This window comes from Hemiscyllium ocellatum, chromosome 14, assembly GCF_020745735.1.
Source record: "Hemiscyllium ocellatum isolate sHemOce1 chromosome 14, sHemOce1.pat.X.cur, whole genome shotgun sequence".
NCBI classification, from domain to species: Eukaryota; Metazoa; Chordata; class Chondrichthyes; order Orectolobiformes; family Hemiscylliidae; genus Hemiscyllium; species Hemiscyllium ocellatum.
In genome coordinates, this window is record NC_083414.1 from 22,356,200 (window position 1) to 22,379,615 (window position 23,416).

Below are 23,416 nucleotides of genomic sequence, written 5' to 3' on the forward strand. Positions count from 1 at the left end.
GGTGAAGGACAAAAAAAATACAATAATTGCAAACTTCCAGCCAATAAATCAATATGAAATAGCACAGCAGTGATAGTGAACCCATAATTCCTTCCTGCCCTTGCAGCCTATGTGATCACTCAATGACTTACAATAGTTTCAGCTGTGAGCAATCATACATTTTGTGACTAAAAGTAACTTTAAAAGAAAATGGTTCTTTCAGGCAAAAGAGGGACTTTTAATTTGTTGATGGACAGTTAGAATTGTCAATAAGTATCAGATTTTATGACAATTATTTTGATCACTTTATCATTTCTCTGTCTTGTTTTGTTGCTGTCACATGTATCTTCAAAGATGGGGTTGTCTGCTGAGCGAATTTGTGGTTTTTCCTCATTATGTGGTATTTCGATTATCTTCTCAGTAGCTTTTCAGTGCTTAGGTGAATTAGGTGAATTGGCCATGCTAAATTGCCCATAGTGCTAGGTGTATTAGTCAGAGGGAAATGGGTCTGGGTGGGTTACTCTTTGGAGGGTCGGTGTGGACTGGTTGGGCCAAAGAGCCTGTTTCCGCAATGTAGGGCATTTAATCTAAAGGAGGATCACAAGATGCAGAATTTATAGCAAAAGATTACATTGATATAATGATACATTCAACAAACCTAGATAGTTAAGTCTTTCATCTTTTAGAATGGATTTGCTGGTTTAGGTACTTTAATGTGTAAATCCCAGAACTATTTTTAAGTCACATTCTCAAGATAATTTAAGGTTTTATAACAAAAGGTGACATCTCATCTCAGACAATGCCTTAAAGGTGTGAGGTTAGAATCTGTCAGTATCCCAATCTTGAGTCAGACTGGTTCTATTTCCAAAGTGGAATCTGCAAATATTATATCAATTGACTGCCTGCATTGACTGTTGCAAGTTCTGCATTCTTTGAGCAAAATAGCATGTATCTACAAATATAATTCTGCAAATACAAATCACCCCATAAACTTACATGTGTGCATGCGAACAGGAGAGAGAGAGAGATAGAGTGAGTATGTGCACATGAATGGGTGAGAGCATGTGAGCATGTGTGTCTGCGTGTGTGCAAGCTTGGTAAAGTGTGTGTGTGTGAGTGTGATGGGGTATAAGCCTGTGAGAGGGTGCGCGCACGGATCTAAGTGTGGGAGGTAAAGTGTGTGCATATGAGAGAGAGCATGTGTATGAGGGTCTAGATGAGTGTGTCAGAGTGTGTGTGTGTGTGTGTGTGTGTGTGTGTGTGTGAGAGAGAAAGAGAGAGAGTTTGAGTGTGTGTGTATGTGTGTGTACAGTGCAATAGGGTCACCTGTAGAGTCATAGAGATATACAGCATGGAAACAGACCCTTCGGTCCAACCCGTCCATGCCGACCAGACATCCCAACCGAATCTAGTCCCACCTGCCAGCACCTGGCTCATATCCCTCCAAACCCTTCCTATTCATATATCCATCCAAATGCCGCTTAAATGTTGCAACTGTACCAGCCTCCACCACTTCCTCTGGCAGCCCATTCCATACACATATCACCCTCTGCATGAAAAAGTTGCCCCTTAGGTCTCTTTTATATCTTTCCCTTCTCACCCTAAACCTATGCCCTCTCGTTCTGGACTCCCCGACCCCAGGAAAAGACTTTGTCTATTTACCCTATCCATGCCCCTCAAAATTTTGTAAACCTCTAGAAGGTCACCCCTCAGCCTCCAACGCTCCAGGTAAAACAGCCCCAGCCTGTTCAGCCTCTCCCTGTAGCTCAGATCCTCCAACCCTGGCAACATCCTTGTAAATCTTTTCTGAACCCTTTCAAGTTTCACAACATCTTTCCAATAGGAAGGAGACCAGAATTGCACGCAATATTCCAACAGTGGCCTAACCAATGTCCTGTACAGCTGCAATATGACCTCCCAACTCCTGTACTCAATACTCTAACCAAGAAAGGAAAGCATACTAAACATCTTCTTCACTATTCTATCTACCTACGACTCCACTTTCATGGAGCTGTGAACCTGCACTCCACGGTCTCTTTGTTCAGCAACACTTCCTAGGACCTTTCCATTAAGTGAATAAATCCTGCTAAGACTTGCATCTCGCATTTATCTGAGTTGAACTCGATCTGCCACATCTCAGCCCATTGGCCCATCTGGTCAAGATCCTGCTGTAATCTGAGCTAATCCTCTTCGCTGTCTACTACACCTCCAATTTTGGTCTCATCTGCAAACATACTGACTGTACCTCGTATGCTCGCATCCAAATCATTTATGTAAATGACAAAAAGTAGAGGGGCCCAGCACCGATCCTTGTGGCACTCCACTGGTCACAGGCCTCCAGTCTGAAAAACAACCCTCCACCACCACCCTCTGTCTTCTACCTTTGAGCCAGTTCTGTATCCAAATGGCTAGTTCTCCCTGTATTCCATGAGATCTAACCTTGCTAATCAATCTCTCATGGGGAACCTTGTCAAATGTCTTACTGAAGTCTATATAGACCACATCTACTGCTCTGCCCTCATTAATCTTCTTTGTTACTTCTTCAAAAAACTCAATCAAGTTTGTGAGACATGGCACAAAGCCATGTTGACTATCCCGAATCAGTCCTTGCCTTTCCAAATATATGTACATCCTGTCCCTCAGGATGCCCTCCATCAACTTGCCCACCACTGAGGTCAGGCTCACCAGTCTATAGTTCCCTTGCTTATCTTTACCGCCCTTCTCAAACAGTGGCACCACGTAGTGTGACATGAGCCCTAAGGTCCCAGTTGAGGCCATCCCCATGGGTACCGAACTTGGCTATCAGCCTCTGCTCTGCCATTTTGCATTGTTGCCTGTCCCAAAGTCCGCCTTAGAGGACAGTCACCTGAAGGTCCGAGGCCAAATGTCCTGGACCGCTGAAATGTTCCCCGACTGGGAAGGAACCATCCCTGCCTGGTGATTGGTGTGCAGTGTCCATTGTCTTATGGTCCTGCTTCACAACCACTTGACAAAGAAGCAGAGCTTCAAAAGCTAGTGCTTCCAAATAAACTTGTTAGACCATAACCTGGTGTGGTGTGATTTTTAACCCAGTCCAACACCGCCTCCTCTAAATCAAGAATAACTCACTAAATTTTCAGAATTACATATGTAGGCTAACTTGAGATACTGGAGAGGGCCAGGTGACTCTTTCTATTATTCCCACAAAGCTTTTTAACTCTATTTGCTTCTTCCATTTCTCTTTATTAACTTGATACAGTTCTGCAACACAAAGGTTTTCTTGCACATTTCTGACTTTCTAAAAACACTTAAAAGCTGTTTACCTGGCAGATTAAAACCGGATGAGATGTGTTTCAAACTAAGTTCTCCAAAAGTCCTAAGTTGTCAAATATATCTTTATAAATACTGATACAAGACGAATCTCCCATCTAAAAAGTAACAGCATCAGCAAAACTGTGATCTTTTAAATGATTTTACAGCTATTTGACTGCCCTTCCTTCTGCCCTATTCCAGAATCTTCCTCACCAAGTGAAAAATTGCAGCACAGGCAGAGACAATTCAGCTCATGATGTATGCGCTGGCTGAATATTTTAATTGCCCGTACTGATTCCACTTTGCAGCATCAGGTCCGTAGCCTTGCAAATCAAGCGTTTCAGGCATAAATCCAGGTTCCTAAGTGAGTTCATGGCTTGTATCTTAACCACCAAAATTAGCAGTGAATTGTAGATATCAGTCATAGCTTTTCCTCATGTCCCTCTAATTTAGTCACCTTAAATCTGTGTCCCCTGGTAACTGGCCTGTTCCTGAGGTCTTTCCTGCCCACTATGTCCAAGTCTCTTCTTATTCTATCCACATGATGTCATCCATCAGCCTCGGCTGTTCTGACAGTTGCTCGCTCTGCACCTTCTCTGGAACTATAACACTATATTTTGTATCCTGTTCAATTACCCTGATCTACTAATGTAAAGCGTGATTTGTCTGGATAGCACACAAAACAGTACTTTTCACTGTATCACTGTGCATGTGACAGTAATAAATCAAATCAGTGAAATAAAATAGACTAAGGAAAACAACTTTAGCCTATCTAATCTTTACTCAAAGCTGTTATTTTAAAGTTTTGGCAGCATTCTGGCAACAAAGAAACGTGTAAAATTCTAATAAGACTGGAAAGACTAGATTGCAGCAAGGATGTTTTTCTTCATTGGAGAATCTAGGGCCAGGGAACACAGTCACAAGATTCTGGCAGACTATTAAGGACTCAGATGAGGAAACATTTCTTCACTCAAACAGAAATGAACCTGTGGAATTCTTTACCACAGAAGATTGTGGAGGCCATCACTGAATATATTCTAGAAATGTACAAATATATTTTTAGATTTTAAAGGCATTAAGGGATATGGGGAGAAATCAGGAACATGGCCCTGAGTTAGAGGATCAGACACAATCATATTGAATGGGTAAAACAGACTCAAAGGGTTGAATGGCAATCTCCGGTTCCTAGTTTCTACATTTCCTGTAAATTTTCTCTGTACTGTCATGTAATGTGGTGACTAGAACGGTGTAAAAAAACTCCAAAGGTGGTATAAACACTGTCCTATATAGTTCAGAAGGAAAGCATCTCGTATGCCTTCTTCAACAACTTAGCGACATGTCCTGCCACCGTTCATGACCTGTGGACATATACTCCAAGGTCTTCCTCTACCCCACTTGTTACCCATCCATTTATTCCCTATTCTCTTGCTTTCTTTGTCCTCAAATGCTTAACCTCACACTCTCTGGACTGAATTCTATTTGTCATGTTTTCACCCACTCATCTAAACCACTGAAAACATGCTGCGATTGGCAGTCATCTCCTTGACTGTTTACTGCAGTGCCTTCATTTGGATTCAACTCACCATATTCCCCTGTATCTCATAGACTTCAATTTTTCTGAAGAGATCCATATTCAAAAAGGGAAAGAGACAAATGTAACCACAAGCCAATTCGCCTAACATCTATTGTTGGAAGAGTATTGGAATCAAGAAAGTAATATCTGAACTGTTGGAAAATTTCTTTTTTCCCTCATTTGCGGGATGTGGGCATCGCTGGCTGGTCAGTGTTTGTTGCCTGTTCCTGATGATGAGTTGCCTTCTTGAACTGCTGCAGTTCACCTGCTGTGGGTTGTTGACCTGCAATGTCATTAGGGAGGGAATTCCAGGATCTTGGCTGAGCGACAGTAAAGAAAGGGTGATATATTTCCAACTCACAATGGTGAGAGCGTTAGGGTGGGAACTGCAAACTGCTGTTGCTTGGAGTTGGAGCTGCAACCATCCAGGCAACTGGGGAGCATTTCATCACATTTTTGACTTGTGTTTTGTAGATGATGGGCATTCTTTGGGGAAGCAGGAGATGAGTTACTTGCTGCTGTAGCCACTGTGATGAGTCCAGTTGAGTTTCTGATCAATGCTAACTCCTAGGATGTTGACGATGGGAGATTCAGTGATGGTCACACCATTGAATGTCAATGGGTGGTGGTTAGATTGTCTCTTATTGGTGATGTGTGGCATTTGTGTGGTGCGAATGTTACTTGCCAGTTGTCAGCTCAAGCCTGGATACTGTCCAGATCTTGTTGCTTTGAACATAGACTGCTTCAGTATCTGAGGAGTTGTGACTGGTGCTGAACAGTGTGCAATCATCAGCAAACTTTCATTCTTACATCACCTGGGGAATTCAGCTCATAAGTCCATGCTTGAACCAAGGATGCAATGAGGTCTGGAGCAGAGCGACCTCAGCAAAGCCCAAACTGAGTGTCACTGAGCAGGTTACTGCTCAGCAGGTGCTGCTTGATAGCACTTTTGGTGACATCTTCCACCACTTTAATGGCGATTGAGAGTAGACTGATTGAGAGGTAAATGGACAGATTGGATTTGTCCTGCATTTGATGTACAGAACATAACCTGGGTATTTTTCCATATTGTTGGGCAAATTCTAATATTGTAACTGTCCTGAGTGTAGTGCTGGAAAAACACAGCAGGTCAGGCAGCATCCGAGGAGCAGGAGAATTGATGTTTCGGCCATAAGCCCGTCATCAGGGCAACTTCTGTTTTATTTCTGGTTTCTTGCATCTGCAGTTCTACAGAAAGATATTGATATGTGAAGTAAGTGGATGAAAACTTGGCAAATTCAGTATAATGTAAAAATGTGCATTTAGGAAGGAGGGAGGCAATGACCTAGTGGTATTATCATTGGACTCTTAACTGAGACACCCAGGTAATGTTCTGGGGACCCACATTCAAATCCTGCCACGGCAGATGGTGGAATTTGAATTCAATAGATATCTGGAATTAAGAGTCTAATGATGACCATGAATCTATTGCTGATTGATGGAAATCCATCTGGTACAATGTTCTTCACAGAAGGAAAATGTCAACCTTACCTGGCTTACATGGGTTTGTCTTTGGGCAATTAGGGATGGGCAATAAATGCTGCGAAGCCGGCTACACTCTCATCCAGTGAATGAATAAAGAAAAAAACAGAATGTTATTTAAACTGAAAATAGCTGCAACACAGAGGGACTTAGGTGCACAAAACACGAGGTTATCACACAGGCACAGCAAGTAATCAAGAAGGCTAATGGATATTGTCCTTTATTTCAAACGGTTTGGAATATAAGTATAGGGAGTCTTACTACAGCTGTGCAAAGTGCAGGTGAAACTGCATCTGAAATACTGAATAATTGTGGTTCCCTTAATTAAAAAACTTTATTTCACTGGAGGCAGTCCAAGAGAAGGTTCACCAGTATGATTGTCTTATTGGATAAGGTTGCAGGTTAGGTTGGCGCAGTGGCTCAGTGGTCAGCAGTACTGCCTCACAGCACCAGGGACACAGGTTCAATTCCAGCCTTGAGTGACTGCATTGGGAGTTTGCTCATTCTGTTTGTGTTTGTGTGTGTTTCTGTCAGGTGCAGGGTTTTCCTCGTACAGACCAACAGTGTGCAGGTTAGGTGGATTAGCCATGCTAAATTGCTCTTTGGTGTCCAGGAATGTGAAAATTAGGTGGATTAGCCATAGTAAATGCGGAGTTACTGAGATAGGGTGGACTTCCAGGTGGAATGCTCTTCAGAGGCTCAATAGGCCAAATGTCCCCTTTCCACACTATAATGATTCCATAATTTTATAGGTTTGGACTCTAATTGGAATTTCGAAGAATGGAGATGGTCTCACTGAATCATACAGGATTTTTAAGGGACTTAACAGGGTCAATACTGACAGAGTGATTTCCTTCAGGACAGAATCTAAGACCTGACAGCAGGAAAAGAAAAACAAATATAAACGCCTGGAAAAGGAAATAATGGACCTTACAAAAGGAACAAGAGTATCCTTTTATGAATTTGTGATGGGAACCCGAGGAAAATGGTTCGAGAAGAACAATGAACTAATGAAAGACCTCGGGATCGAGAACTTTAAATCTTTTGCTCGGAACATCTTATGTTATCTTTGACTCTCGAGCTTTTAAGGATTTTTATGGACTCATAGGATTCTCCAATTGACAGAATTTTATAACTTTTTTAATTTTTGATTGTTCTTAATAAGTTTTTAGGTTAGTTTTAAATTTGTATTGATTTTAAACTAGTGTTTTATAATTTTAATGTTTTATTAATAAAAGTAGAGTTTTTAAGTCACATAGTAAAGGTGGTGGGTAATAATGGTGTTAAAGAATTCAAGTGCACGCAACATACGACAGATGATGAGTGGTAATGTAACTGAACGGTTGAAAAATCCAGCTCATCCCTTGCTTTGTTGATATTCTGGTTCACATTATTTTATCCTGTTCCCTTGAGATCATCTGGCTGTGGTTGGCTAGATAGGGGTATACATTCGTCGAAACCTCGATAAAGGACATGATCCATTTGTATGGTGAGTGCATGAATTTAAGACAAATGAGGGAAAATATCTTCTCTCAGAGGATTCAGTCTTTGGAACCCTTTCCCACAGCAAAGGGAGCAGTGTCCTTGTGTATATTAAGTTGAGCTGGATTCTCAGGCAATCAAGGGTTATGGGGAAATGACAGGCAAATGAATGTGGAGTGTTGGATCGAACATGATTCTATTGAATGGCAGAACAGGCTTGAGGGGCCCAACGGCTTACTCTTGTTCCCATTTCTTATCGTATTATTATGTATGGTTAGCCATGTGGGACCTTATCAAATGCCTTGCTAAAATCCACACAAAAAGCATCACTGTACTAGCCACATTAATTCTCCTTGCTTCTTGCTCAAAGAATGCAACTATGTAAGTCAGACACAGTCTTCTCTTAACAAAACCATGCTGGATTAATCAATACTTTTCCAAATAACATTTAATTCTCTCAAAAGAATTTTAATAATTTACTCAACTTCGAGGTCGGGTTAATCAGCCTAAGATTATTTGGATTATCCCTTGTATCCTTTTTAAATAATTATACAATATTTGCTGACATTCAATCCTCTGGTACATCACCTGCATCTTACTGAGGATTGGAAAATAATCTCCAGACCATCTGGTATTTTCTTCCTGGCTTCCTTGGATAGTCTAGGATACAAATAATTTGGCTCTGGTGATTTAGACAGCTCCAAAGAAGTCAGTCCCTCCAGTATTTCCCTTCTTATTATACTAAATTTGTCTAATATTTAACATTCCTCTAACTGGAACCGCTGCATCAATCCTCTCCTCTGTGAAGACAGAAGCAAGGTTCTCATTAAGAAGTAGGAACAAATTACTGCAGATTCTGGAATCTGTACTGAAGACAACAAATGCTGGAGGTCACAGGGGTCAAGCAGTATCCATGAAGAGACAGAAAGCTAATATATTGAGTCTAGATGACTCTTCTTCTCTCTCTCTCCATGGATGAACATAGAACATTACACCACAGTCAGGCCCTTTGGCCCTCGATGTAGCACTGACCTATGAAACCAATCTGAAGCCCATCTAACCTACACTTTTTCATTTTTGTCTATATGACTATCCAATGACCATTTAAATGCCCTTAAAGTCTGTGAGCCTACTACTGTTGCAGGCAGTGCATTCCACACCCCTAGTACTCTCTGAATAAAAAGCTGAAAATGTATTGCTGGTTAAAGCACAGCAGGTTAGGCAGCATCCAAGGAACAGGAAATTCGATGTTACGGGCCAGAGCCCTTCATCTGGCCCGAAACGTCGAATTTCCTGTTCCTTGGATGCTGCCTAACCTGCTGTGCTTTAACCAGCAATACATTTTCATCTCTGATCTCCAGCATCTGCAGACCTCACTGTTTACTCTCTGAATAAAAAACCTACCTCAGACATCTGTTCTATATTTATCACCCCTCAATTTAAAGCTATATCCCCTTGTGCTAGCCATCACCATCTGAGAAAAAAGGCTTTCGCTGTCCACCCCATCTAATCCTCTGATTATATGTCTCAATTAAGTCATCTCTGAACCTTCTTCTCTCTACTGAAAACAGCCTAAAGTCTCCCAGCCTTTCCTCGTAAGACCTTGGCCTCCATACCAGCCAACGTCCTGGCAAATCTCCTCTGAACCCTTTCCAAAACTTAAACGTGCGACTGCACCAGAGTTTTGTACAGCTGCAGCATGACCTCATGGCTCAACAACTCAATCCATCTACTAATAAAAACTAACACACTGTATGCCTTCTTCACAACCCTATCAATCTGGGTGGCAACTTTCATGGGGTAAAAAATGAGGTCTGCAGATGCTGGAGATCACAGCTGCAAATGTGTTGCTGGTCTATTCCTGAGATGCTGCCTGGCAACTTTCATGGATCTATGTACTTGGACACCGAGATCTCTCTGCTCATCTACACTACCAAGAATTTTACCATTAGCCGAGTACCCTACTTTCTTGTTGCTCCTTCCAAAGTGAATCACTTCACACTTTTCAGCATTAAACTCCATTTGCTACCTCTCAGCCCAGCTCTGCAGCTTATCTATGTCGCTCCAAGTATAACTCTACGTGTCCACATTTTTCTTTTATCCCTTTCTCTACCCTACCTGAAAACTCTATATCCAGGGATGCTGAACTACCATTCCTGTCTCTCATTAAGTTAAGTTTCTGTTATAGCAATTATTTCATGTTGCCACATGTGTACCTTCGCCCTCAGTCCTCTGGCTTTATTTGTTATACTCATTGTGTTTACATACACACTTTTCAGTAGTGCCAAATCCTTGGTTGTACACTTTGTAACCGCTGCTTCCTCTGTCCTTCAAAGTCACTAAGTTTCTGTCTCCCATTTGTCCTAAGATTCCCATTCATTTGCCGATATAAATTAAACTCTCCACAACAGCACTTATAAATCTCCATGCAAAGATATTAACTCGGTCCTACTCAGGTACAGATCACCCAGCTTGTCCATGTCCCATTTTCAGCAGAATTGGTCCAATAACCCAGAAATATGATGCTAGACCAGCTTTACAGCTACATGCTCAATCATTCAATTCTCTTATTTCATGCCTACTGTGACGTAAGGTGATTAGTTTACATATACTTAAATACCATTTATTCCAGAGATTGGATTTGAGCTAGTGGTTTGTGGGATTTGGTCTGTGATGGAGTTTAATGACTTGTAAGTTTTTTCTGTAGCAATGACAATGTATTTTATAAAATACTATGAGAGAATACGTAGTATGTAATGGGGCTTTGTTCATATTAGAAGGATTTACCCAATGAACAAAGTAAACAGATTTCTATTTCCTCCTCTATTTCTCTTGTGCAATGAACATTTGTTTTACTGTTAAAACTAAAACTGCTGCCTTCACGTTTGTGCTTCAGTGAAAGTCAACCTCATTAAAACAAATCAAAATTTGATCTATCAGATCAGATTTCAGCCTGGGATCTGACTAGTTCCGTAATAAAATCAGCTGCAGTCATAATATCACTAACATGTAAGATTGGAAGTAATCCTGAGATGACGGCTTCAGAAATTCTCCTTTTAAATTTTCTTCCCTCCCTGAAGATTTTTCAGGCTTCATCTTCACTTCTACTCACGTCAATAGTAGCAATATGGTCCACGCGTTATGAAAGATCACTCTCCCTCAGAAAAATGTCCTGCAGCTACTCTGAAACATCCCTTACTCTTGCACCAAGGAGGCAACATACCATCCTGGAGTCACATAGACGACTGTAGAAATGCCTGTCTAACCCACTAAGGAATTTCCTATTCTTATTGCTTCTCCCTTTTTCTTCCTCCCGACTCTGCAGCTCAGCTGCACATGATACCACAGGTCTGGCTATATTCTCCTGATGAACTAACAGCCTTACCAATATCCAAAATGGAATACTAATTAGCAAACAAGATAGACTCTGGAGATTCCTGCAATATGTGCCTGGATGTCTGAGGGTACTTGGTGGCCGTCTATTCTCCCTTTTCTGTATAGTTCTAACCTACAGTGTGACCTTCTCCATCAACATGCAGGGAAATGTTGCTGAAAATAGCAGGGCAGGTGTTTTGAAATGCATGTGTTTCAATGTGAGAAGTATAATAGGCAAGGTAAATGAACTTAGAGCTTTGGTTAGCACTTGGAACTATGACATTGTTGCAATTACAGCAACTCGGCAGAAGGAGGGAAAGGACTGGCAGTTGAATGTCCCAGGATTTCAATGTTTCAACTGTGATAGAAGGGTATGTAAAAGGGTGGGGGAATTGCATTATGGTAAAGGAATATCTCACAGCTGTACAGAGGGAGGGTACCTCAGAGGACTTGTGCAGTGAGGCAATATGGGTAGAACTCAGGAAAGAAGAAATCACAATGCAGGACATTGAGAAAACAATACGTAGATAGATTTTGGTAAGATGCAAAAACAACAGGGTTGCTGTGGTGAACGATTTTAACTTCCCCTATATTGACTGGGACTCACTTTGTCCTTGGGGCTTGGATATGGCAGAATTTGTTAGGACCATTCAGTATGGTTTCTTAACACAGTATGCAAACAGTCCAACCAGGGAAGAGTTATACTGGACCTGTTTTTGGGAAATGAGCCCAACCAGGCAAGTGAAGTTTCACTGGGGGAGCATTTTGGGACGAGTGACCATAATACTGAGTGTTTTAAGATATTCATGAATAGGAACAACAGTAGTCCTCAGGTGAAGGTGTTCAAGTGGAGGAAGGCAAACCACAACAATATTAGGCAGGAACAGGCAAATTTTGATTGGAGGAGGCTGTTTGAGGGTAAATCAACATGGCACATGTGGAAGTATTTCAAATGGGAGTTGATAGGTGCTCAGGAGCAGCACATTCCTGAAAGAATGAAGGATAGGTATGGCACGTTACATGAACCTTGGATGGCTAGGGATGTCATGACCTTTGTCAAAAGGAAGAAGGAAACATTTGTAAGGTCTAGGAGGATGGAAAGTGAGAAAGCTCTTTAAGTATATAAGGAATTTGCTGATTTTTAGATGGTTCAAATCACCCAGATCTCTGGTTCTTACCCAGGGAATGTGAAATGAAGAAGCCAGTAGACAGGTCTTTCAGTGCAAAAGAATCTCTGTGTTTATTTAACTACAAAAAGTTAAGAATAAAAGGCAAATGCAATAAAACAGTGAAATAGACAAAATTATACAGAGGACAGTAATTGGATGTACTATTAAATTGAACACAGGTTAAATACTATTAGAACTAAACAGCAGGTTTTTAGTCACAGAAGCTATTATTTGACTTCCTACCCTTGAGGTTCCCTGCACTGTAACCACCCACCTATTCCTACCTGCTAGCTATGTTGAAAACTTTGGGATCTCAGGATCTAAGCTCACCACTGGGAAGATTTTGAGATTTTGAAGTACTGTTATCACTCGCCATACCCAATGCTTCGATAAAGGCTTCGGACGGTGTAGACCTTCAGTCTGGGTTGAGTCTGCTGATTTGGTGGGACGCATTGTGGATTTATTGGGTGTTACTTGGTTCTCCTTGCTTTCTGGTGGGTTATGCGAACCTGTTTTCACCTGAGGATGTGCCCTGAGGTCTTTTGATGTCAGTTGGGTCGGTAGCTTTCAGAGATTGTCAGTTCTCAGGTTTGCAGGTCGTGGTCGGTCACCATTGGTTCCCTTGGTAAGGAACAGGTTGGTGTCAGTACGTCACGGAACTGCCTTCAGGATCCCCTTTTCAGAGAAGGCTGTACAGATCGATCTCGGGACAGTAGCTATCTAGGATCCTTCTCTGGGTGGTAGCTGTGGGGAATAATTTACAAGTCAAATGAAGGCCTACAAGTATATAAAATTGCAAGCCTCTTTTCACACCACCAAATTTGGTTTCCTACAATAGTCCCTTTGTTGTATCTTTCAAGATGTATCTATCCAAGTAGGTGCAAATGTCTTTTCCATCAGGGGTGAATAGGCTTTCTGATTGTAATGGAATGTCCTGTGTTCATGTGACTGATTATCCATTGAAGTTGAAGGTCTTGGAATTTGTGCAGACTCCATGTTATCGAAATTCAGTTTGTCATAAAAGTTAATTAATGTTCTCGTAGGGCTGAGATGTGAACAGGTTTCCCCCAGCTTCCAGACAAACTGTCCCTGGGACTGTACATTCCAGCATTGCTCAGTTGTTGGGGTTTTCTTTTGTTAAGTTTGATTTTTTAAAAATTCCAAGATTCTGGTAGAAGTGTAGTAATTTTTGAAAGTAGGGAATCTTCTCAAAAGGATTGATATTTTTGCTCAACTCTACAAATACAAACCATCACACTTTCCCACATTGTATTCCATCTGCTACTTCTTTGCCCACTTTCCTAGCCTATCCAGATCCATCTGCAGCCTCCCTACTTCCGGCCCTTCCTTTTATCTTTGTGTCATCTACAAACCTAACAACAATGCTATCAATTCTTTCATTCAGATTGTTAATCACTGATCTTGAAGATGATACACGTTCAAAATGTTTCAAGGAATCAGTGACAAATTCAAGATAATTACAAATAAATCCAATCAAGAATTCAGGAGAAACTTCTGTGACCAGAGAACAATGAGAATGTATGATCTGGAACAACAAGTAGTAGTTAAAGCAAATAGTGTGAATTCATTTAAGGAGAAATCAGATTAGTACAAGAGGGAGGAAAAAAAGGTTGTTAGCGGGATGAATGAATTGGGGGGAAAGAGATTTGTGGTGCATAATCTGTAAACAGTTGGGCCTGATGAAAGGCTCCTGCCTGAAATGTTGATTTTTCTGCTCCTCAGATGCTGCCTAGCCTGCTGTGCTTTTCCAGCACCACTCTAATCTTGACTCTGATCTCCAGCATCTGCAGTCCTAACTTTTGCCTAGCATATTTCTGTTCTGTACATTCTACACGTCATATTCATATTTGAGCAGTGGCAGCTGTGCAGAAAAATAATGGTGAACTTTCTGGGAGTACATAGTGGTAAATTGGAAACATGCCATTAAACAATTGAGTTTACATTTCAGTAATTCATCCATCCTCTTTTGAGAACATAAAACTAATAGAGGAACAGTGTTTCAAATAACTAAGCATGAGGTTAAATTGAGGAATTGGTATACTTCCTGGGACTAAATAACAACTTCAGCTGAAAAAGCCAGAGACTAGGAATGGGGTAATCTGCATTCTTTTGAGGTAACAGCCAAAACAATCACTCAAATATTTGCATCATCTGAGAGGGAGATTTATTGTGTGCAAAATCATCAAATAATAGAGAACAGAATTAAGGCAGAGTTTGTACTGACTTTTTCAAAGAGTAACATAATTAGTGCTGATTCCAATTCTTTCTTTATATCCCTTCAATATATTTTTCTCCTTGAAGTAGTTATTTAATTACCTTTTAAAAGCAATAATCAAAGGTGTTTTCACTGCTATAATTAGGCAGAACATTCTAAATCCTAACCAGTCAACATGTAAAAACTAAATTCTCTTATCACCCCTCTTGCTAATCACCTTAAATCTTTACCTGTTGGTGGCGAACCTTCAGCTATCAGAAATATTCTCTCTGTATCTACTGTAACTAAACTTTTTGTGAATGAAATATCTCTATCACAATTTTCTCTCATAATTGTTATTCTAACAAGAATAATGTAACCATCACCAGTCCATTTAAGCAAACGCAAACCCTTGTTCCTGAAACTATTTTAGTCATTCTCTTGTGAACCCACTCCAAACCCCATACATAATCTATATTTATTTAAAATTTGAATGGAAACCTATTTTTCCTCAATATGAATATTGTGTAAATCTCCAAGTCTCTGTGACTCTTGTTCCTTTTTTTCCTTCTTATTGCTCTCGGGTTAAGTTTAAGAACTGTCAATTTTTTCCATCTCACTGAAAAGGTTACAGGTTTAAACTTCATCTTACTTCATGAACAACTTAATACAAACAGCAGTCAAATAAACTTGGCATGGATAGAGACAAAAATAAAATCCAACACACACTGTTTCAGTTTAGCCTTTTATTGATTCCATATGCTAAGTCTCAAAGGAAATATGCAAGATTCCTCTTTCACATAAGCTGACAGAAGCATTTAACCATAAAACTCAGCCACAGTCAGTGAGCAAATGGTTTTTAGTTTCCAGATTAATTTATACAATGAAGACACCCACAGCTGAGTGTTGCTGATGAGTGAGGTGAAAGTTAGCAAACGTAACCAATATTAAAGCTGTGTTTTACGACAACCATATTGCAGTTTTGTTCTGTGAAACATCTCGCCTGAGAATCTGGGAACAATTTAAGGACTAGAGTGCCCCAAAACCCAAAAGGCAACCAAAGAAATTCGTCAGGTATGAAGTTACAATTTTATTCAGAAGCTAAAAATTACAATTAATTTAATCTTCCACTTGTTACGCTTCAAAGTGTGCTGAATGCAATTTGAATGAATTTCAATTGTGTTTCCATGAAAGAAGATTCCAAAGGACATGTTTAAATTGTGTTATCACCCAGAAAAGAAAATGCTGCAATTTTCACTCAACATCATAACGCCAACTGTATAAACTGGTCATTATGTAACAAACGTTTCATTTCATAGAATGACCAAGTATCAACATCACAACGATTTAATTTTTGTTAAGTTAATGATGTTTTAGCCTTATTATTTTAAAATCAGCAAAAATGCCTCAATATTCCAAGAAAACCATACAGCTTGATACAACAATAATGAATCAGGTTACTCAAAATCTAATGTATTTCTCAATGACTAGGTGATTGGCTTCCAGGAAAGAACTTATATTGCAGCAATGTTCGGTTCCATTTCCTTTGTCCTCTACTTTACAAAAATACTGCTTTTAATCAAACTAAATTATCTTCTGGAAATTCAAATTTTATCATGCAAATAGTATACTAATTCCTTAAGTAATAATTAATGTGTTTATATAGATGCAACTAAGAAGTATGTTTAGTTACAACTGTAATATGTTCAGCAATATTTCTGTTCACTTAAAATGGCAAATATTACTTGTAATAGGTAGTTTCTCTGCAAATATGTCAGTTCATTCTTAATTTGAATAAAAACTGTTATACAAAATTTATAACTCAAATAACTTATTCTTGCAGAAGAACGCTCATGTTCTGCATTAGAACTTTTAACATGATTTATTTTTTAAAACCTCAATATAATCTGAAACAGTATAATATGGAAGCAGACAGGAAGAGGTGAGTTAAGTTTAATAATAAATCTTAAAATTAAACACAAATCTGAGGTCCACAACTAAGATATCAAACATTTTGCTAATAGTTATATAAAAGATTTTTTTTTGCCTTCTTTTCAACTCAATAAAACAGAATTAACATTTTAGAAGTAGTTTTGCCTGATGATAAATCAACACAGATACAATTAAAACAAATCAATATGAAGCAAGTCCGATCAGCATGACCAAACAGACCACGGTACTTTACCATTAACAATTCAAAATAAAATAAAAGCAGCACTGCTAAAATGATCTGTCAATTTAATGCAGCATTATAAAAACAATTATTTGGTACAGAACTTTAAGGTGAAGCATGCATTTTTAAAGAAAACACTTGCAAAGTCAAGAAAAGAATTGCTTTGAAGAAAAAAAAACAAATTAAGCATTCATTTTCACTATCAGCTTGGAAATTGTATACTCCACAAAGCCTGATCCCACAAAAACAATTTTTCCTTACCCTTGACTGAAATACAAATTTGGTAAGCATATGAAAATGCAACATGGGCCACATTATTCAGACCCTCTGCACCAAACCTCACTCCTGATGATGGTGATGCATCATAGTGTAGAATTCCATTGATGCCAGTACATTGCATTCTTCATATATAAAACCTGATGGCAAGTTATCACAAGTCACAGAAATGTACAGCACAAAACCAGACCCTTCGGTCTAACTCATCCATGCCGTGCAAATACTCTGCATAAATCTCACCCCATTGCCAACAGTTGGCCTATATCCCTCTAAACTCTTTCTATTCATGGACCCATCCAGCTGCCTTTTAAATGTTGAACTTCTACCAGCCTCTACCACCTCCTCCGGCAGCTCATTCCGTATACATACCACCTTCTGCATGAAAATGTTGCCCCTTAGGTCCCTTTTAAATCTTTTCTTTCTCATCTTAAACCTATGCCCTCTAGTTTTAAACTGCTGGGGAAAAGATCTTGACTATTCACCTGATCCATGTCCCCTCATGATTTTATAAACGTCTGTAAGGTCATTCCACAACCTCCGATGCTGCAGGGAAAATAGCCTCAGCCTATTCAGCCTTTCCCTATAGCTCAAATCTTCCAACCTTGGCAGCATCCCTCTAAGTCTTTTCTAAACCTTTTTAAGTTTTGTAACATCTTTCCTGTAGAAGAGAGACCAGAATTGAACGCAGTATTCCAAAAGCAGCTGAACCAGTATTCTGTACAACCACAACCTGACCTCCCAACCCCTATTCACAATTCACTGACCAATAAAGGCAAGCATACCAAATAGCTTCTTCACTACAGTCTACCAGCCACTCCACTTTTAAGGAACTATGAATCTGCACTGAAAGTCTTTTGTTGGGCAACACTCCTCAGGACCTTACCATTAGGTGGATAAGCCTTGATTTGCCTCACCAAAATGCAGCACTTCACATTTATCTAAATTAAACTCCAATTGCCACTCTTTGGCCTATGTGCCGATCTGATCAAGGTCTCATTATACTCTGAGCTAACCCTCTTCGCTGTCCATTTCACCAACAATTTTGATTTCATCTGCAAACCTATTTGCAGTACTTCCTATAATCACATCCAAATCATTTATATAAATGACAAAAGTAGAGCCAGCATTGAACTTTGTGGCACACTGCTGGTCACAGACCTCCAATCTCCTACTTTGTATTTTGTATCCAATTGGCTAGCTTTCCTGTATTTCATGTAATCCAGCCTTGCTTACCAGTCTATCATGTGGAACCTTGTTGAATGTCTTGCTGAAGTGCAAACAGAAAACGTCCACTGCTCTGCCTTCATCAATCATCATCACTTTTTCAAAAAACTCAATCAAGTGAATGAGATACAATTCCCCATGCACAAAACCACGCTGATTCTCCTAAATCAGTCCTTGCCTTTCCAAATACATGTAAATCCTGTCCCTTAGAATCTCCTCCACCAACTTACCCACCAATAATGTCAGACTCACCAGTCAATAGTTCCCTGGCTTTTCCTTAGCAGCTTTCTTAAATAATGTCATCATGTTAGCCAATCATCTGTCTTCTGACAGGTTACCCGTGGTTATCGATGAGACAAATATCTCAGTAAGGATCTGAGTGATCAGTTCCCTAGCTTCTACAAAGTTCTGGAATGGACCTGATCAGGTCCCAGGGATTTGTCCTCCTTTATGCGTTTCAAGATATCCAGCATCTCCTCCTCTGTAAGATGGACACTTGTCAAGAAATCACAGTTTATTTCTCCAAGTTTTCTAGCTTCCGTATCCTCCTGCACAGTAAACATTGACACAAAATACTCATTTAGTATTTCACCTATCTCGTGTGATTCCAAACTCAAGCAACCTTGTTTTCTTTAATGGGGATCAAGAGTGTGTTGCTGGGAAAGCACAGCAGGTCAGGCAGCATCCGAGGTGCAGGAGAATTGACGTTCCGGGCATAAGTCCTTCCCCAGCATCTGCAATTCTCATTTTCTCCCTGTTCTTAATGGGTCCTATTCTCTCCCTAGTTACTCTTTTTCTGCTAATGTATTTGTAGAATCTCTTTGGATTCTTCTTAGCCTTATTTGCCAAAGTGATCTTATGTCTCCTTTGTGGCCCCCTGATTTTCTTCTTCAGAATACTCCGACTGCCCTTCTACTCTTCCAAGGATTCACACAATCCCTGCTATCTATATCTGACTTATGCTTCCTTCTTTTCCTTGACTAGAACCTCAATTTCTCTTGTCATCCAGCATTTCATGCACCTACAAGACTTGCCTTTCACACTGAGAGGAACGTACTGTCTCTGGACTCTCATTATCTCATTTTTGATGTCCTCTCACTTACCAGCCATCCCTTTAACTGCGATTAGCTAACCTCAATCAACTTTTGAAAGTTTCTGCCTAATCCCACCAAAATTGTCCTTCCTTAGATCTGTCAGGAGAAGAAGGGGTTTAGTCAGTGGTCAATCCCTTAGGGTTCAGCACTACTATATGACCTCCTTAACTACTTTACAATCGAATTTTATTTGATTCATTCAATTTTTTTTTTGTAAATTAATCACTGTAGGGATTCTTTCTAAAATGGCCATACATTAAAAGGAACCCCATAATACCATGCTCCAATGCATCCAGAAAAATAGAAATTATATTTACATCAGAATTATGCTTAAAATACATTAACATTTTCAGAGCAGGGACAATGTGATCAGATCATATTGGTTCAATATGAAATAATAGAACAGAGTAGTTTCAGCATAAAATTGTTATATGCCAAAACAGAGGACATGTTCTCTATCCACATGGTGGAAGGGTTTCTCCAGCATGTGCTGTGAAGGCAAGAGGAAAAGCTAAGTATGGTAATTGATGCAAGCAGTACAGTCTCAAGTATCTCATCTAATTTGTACCATGAGTCTTACACACTGCTCAATTCATCATATTCCAATCATTACTACACCAACAATTTCCACCAATCGTGATTCATATTTACTATTCTTAGCTTCGTCAGAACAAAACATTGCAAATGCTAAATAAAAAACTAGACTGCTGGACATAGCAAGTCAGGCAATTCTATTTATGTCTTCACAGATGTTAATGTTTGAGGTCAGTGTTCCTTTGTTGGAATTGGAACTGCTGAGGGATGCAGCACATTTAAAACCAGACACAGAAAAGTTTCAAGATGAAAGAACAAACAGAAAAATCTGTGATAGAGTGGAAGGCAAGAATGCAAATAACATGATTTCATCTTTGCAGGTTTCTGTTCTCAATATCAAGTTCAATGATTGCTAATCATAATCTTTGCCTCCATTTCTTTTAATGATAGCTGCTGAACGTAATTCTGCTCACCCATTCTCATATCCTGGATACATATTTTGTTCCTTTCCTTGATCTATCACCATCACTATTTAATAAAATACCTTTTTATTAATAATTGTTGGACATACTCAGCAAGTTAGGCAGCATCTGTAGAGAGGAAAACAAGCAATAACATTCCAGGTCAACGATCATTCATCAGACATGTGAATATTTACAGTATTTTCTATTTATTTTAGACTCTGTACTTTTGTACCATCGTCCCACACCCCCAGTTCAATCATCCTTTTCCCTTTTAACTATGACCTGACCTGAAGCATTAACTTCTTTTTCTGCAGATGCTGCCTGTTGGGCTGAGTCTTTCCAGCATTTTCTACTTTAATTCTTAGCTTTGCCTCACCCTCTCGCAGAAATCACTGCTGCAACTTCATACACACATCTATCAGCTTCTACACACTATTAACTAGCAGTCATGACAAGCACATCATACCACCCTAAAATACTTTTCTTTCTACTCAGACAAATTGGTACACAATTGCGGGCAGCAGCATTTAATTGGCAGGGCTGACACAGCTGTCCACCCTCATTCTGCTAAAATACAGAATGCTTACCGACATGGTAACAACTGCCACCTTTGTTAGCAGAAATCTATTCCTCCTTTTCACCATCTGCTGCTATTCACTCCTGAATAGTTTCTGATTTCCAAGCTGCAACTCATACTTTAACCCCTCTGCCATACTACCCTCACCATAATCACACTGTTTTGCCTTTCTCCAGTCAGATGATCAAGAATTGCACCTTGGTGAGGCAATATTGCAGGAGCAAGAAGAGGAGGAAAAGACTTGGCAGAAGCAACCCTGTCACTTTCTCAGAGTTTCAGTAACCAGATCAGATATTTGCACGACACGATGGAAACTTGAATAGAGGAGAGGTCTGCACATGGTGAAACACTCCAGTATAAATGGGCTGTAGCCAAGAGAAAGGGAAGGGTAATGAAAATGCAACTTACCAGAGGGTAAAAGGACAGAAGGGTTCAGTTGCAGAGGACATATTCAGTTGAGGAATATGATGAGAAAACTTGCAAAAAGAGCTAGTGAATATGCATACATAAAATTCTTGGTGCATAGCAGTCTGCTGAAAAGCCTGTAGTCATCATCAAGAATATTGAAGGCGTCCAGCAATAACCATGAACATAGTGTTACACAGAGTCTGCAGCCTGTCCTTCCCAGTGCAGATGTGGTGGGCAATCACAAAAATACAACTGTGGACACAACCACGATGCAATGCCTATATATGTCTCAGCTTTCATTGTAGCACAAGCTGAAGCCACCTGAATGTTGCAAATTTGGATTTCAGAGTAAATGAAGCAAAGTGTGTTGTTGAACATTAACTGAATGGGGGAAATTAGATGTTCATTCACTGGTATTGCAGTCAGATAAGATGATCATAGACAGCCCAGCTAGAAAACAGTTTTGAGGCCCTGCTTTCTATATACTCATGGCAAAGGTTGCGCTCTCACCATGAAGAGCATGTGCAAAATGCAGCAGACGGCAAGGAAGTGAGCACCCAAGTGGTCTGCTCAATCAAATTTCAAATGGTACTATGCCTTTCGTCACATGTGTGTCCATGTGTGCATGCATTGTGAACCAGTATTAAATCATGGATAGTCCTTGTCATCCTGTAGCAACCATCTGGTTTCTTATGGATGCTGAAAGTTAGATAAGTCCTTCAGAATAAAGATGTCATTGCTGTTGCCAAGATACTCGGATCTGACCTCCATAAAGCACTGCGTGAGATTTGATATTGAAAGACAGGAACGGTGTGGTTGCAATGGATTTGAGGCGTTCAAGCACAAAGTGACATTTCTGGTATGTTTTTGTTCTGTTTGCTTTGTTCCGACAAAACAAAATGTAAGGTGCTCCTCTCTCAGTGCATATAGCATGTTGGTGACCTTTCCATACAATAGTGGATGCTGATTTGAGAGATGATCAAGATGTCGTAAAGATGTAGAGTCACAGAGTTTTTGCAGCATGGAAAAAGGTTCTTTGGGCTGTCATGTATGCACCAACTATCAAACAAAATGTAATTTGCTCCAATCCAAACGGAGCTCAAGACAAAAAAGGTTTATGGCCAAGGTTCTCCTCATATGGCTGCAGGTCTACCTCTAAGAGGGTAACAGATTTCAATGAAACAGAGATGCTGCACATTTCTGCCTTACAGTAAACAGTCAAATTGTTCACTGAAAACTCTGGGATGGAGTTCTCCTTCTCGTTATGCGGGTTGTTTTTCTTAGCGTTGCCTCTGCATATTGTACCACTTATGATGCAAGCCATCTACAGCACAATGATTGAAAACAAGTGAAAGAGGCTTTTGCAGCTTGCAATCTCCTTTTTTATTGTTTTTATGGGACAAAGCTGGTAAGGGCAAGATATTTTGCCTATTGCAAATTATCCTCAAGATGGTTGCAGTGAACTGTCTAGTTGAACTAAGTTTGGGCCTGTGGGTGTGGGAGCTGTGATAGTCCTCCCTGCTCCTATGCACGTTTCACCATGCAAAGTTTAGAGAGAGTGATAACTGAAATGCTGGAATCAAAAATGGTATCAATAGGGTTGAATCATTAGAGTCTGACTGATACCATAACCTGCCTATTCTGACTGCTTCAATGATGCTTAAAACCTACCCAAAATAGAGTCTGAAGCAGTCAGCACTAGAGGTGTACACCAAGAGTGCAAATGCCATTTTGAACATGAACAGCACCAAAAATGCTTCCAATATATACACTACAAAATGGATTCATCACAGCTAAAGTAAATTAAGTTAAAGTTCTCAAAAATTTGAAACCTGGTCGATATCAAGAGTTTCTCAAACATAAGACCATAAGACATAAGAGCAGAAATTAGGCCATTTGGTCCATCAAGTCTGCTCTTCCATTCCATCATGGCCGACAAGTTTTTCAACCCCATTCTTCTGCTTTCTCCCTATGACCTTTGATCCTCTTAATAATCAAGAACCTATCTATCTCAGTCTTAAATATACTCGATAACCTGGTCTCCACAGTCTTCTGTGGCAA

The 23,416-nt window shown here is 39.9% G+C and overlaps 2 protein-coding genes across 5 annotated transcripts in view; one reads left to right on the forward strand and one right to left on the reverse strand.

The window, feature by feature from the left end:
- The window catches only part of cenpp (centromere protein P), a 348,905-nt gene that overhangs the window by 182,929 nt on the left and 142,560 nt on the right, over nt 1-23,416 (reverse strand). The window lies entirely within an intron of this gene.
- The window catches only part of omd (osteomodulin), a 36,359-nt gene continuing 28,354 nt past the window's right edge, over nt 15,412-23,416 (forward strand). Inside the window, exons 1-2 of one of the 2 annotated variants that reach the window (XM_060835496.1) lie at nt 15,412-15,679; nt 20,122-20,251. The gene's annotated coding sequence lies outside the window, so the exon portion shown is untranslated. The remainder of the gene's footprint in view (nt 15,680-20,121; nt 20,252-23,416) is intronic. The other variant, XM_060835495.1, reaches the window with a different exon arrangement.